This window comes from Morone saxatilis, unplaced genomic scaffold (genome assembly GCF_004916995.1).
Source record: "Morone saxatilis isolate NCDOM2014 unplaced genomic scaffold, NCSU_SB_2.0 Contig11, whole genome shotgun sequence".
Classification (NCBI taxonomy): domain Eukaryota; kingdom Metazoa; phylum Chordata; class Actinopteri; family Moronidae; genus Morone; species Morone saxatilis.
Genome location: NW_023339663.1, coordinates 25,912,432 through 25,912,637, shown reverse-complemented (window position 1 = coordinate 25,912,637; position 206 = coordinate 25,912,432). Strand labels below are relative to the sequence as shown.

Here is a 206-nt window from a genome sequence, read left to right as displayed (position 1 = left end):
CTGATGAACATTGGGTAGACAACTGTAAAATGACTCTCCATACTGGAATATATTGATACTATAGTGTGGTGTTTAGTGATATACTGTTTGTTCCTTCAGTGGGGCTTATAACAGTGTCACAGTGATGTTAAATTGTGTGTGCTGCTCCTAGTAGATAAAAGTACCTTTTTCATTTGGTTGCAAGATTTATATGTGTGTGTGTGTGT

The 206-nt window shown here is 36.4% G+C and overlaps 1 protein-coding gene across 1 annotated transcript in view; it reads left to right on the top strand.

Moving 5' to 3' along the window:
* The window catches only part of LOC118343506 (T-cell immunomodulatory protein-like), a 61,309-nt gene that overhangs the window by 1,771 nt on the left and 59,332 nt on the right, over positions 1 to 206 (top strand). The gene's annotated exons all lie outside the window — the stretch shown is intronic.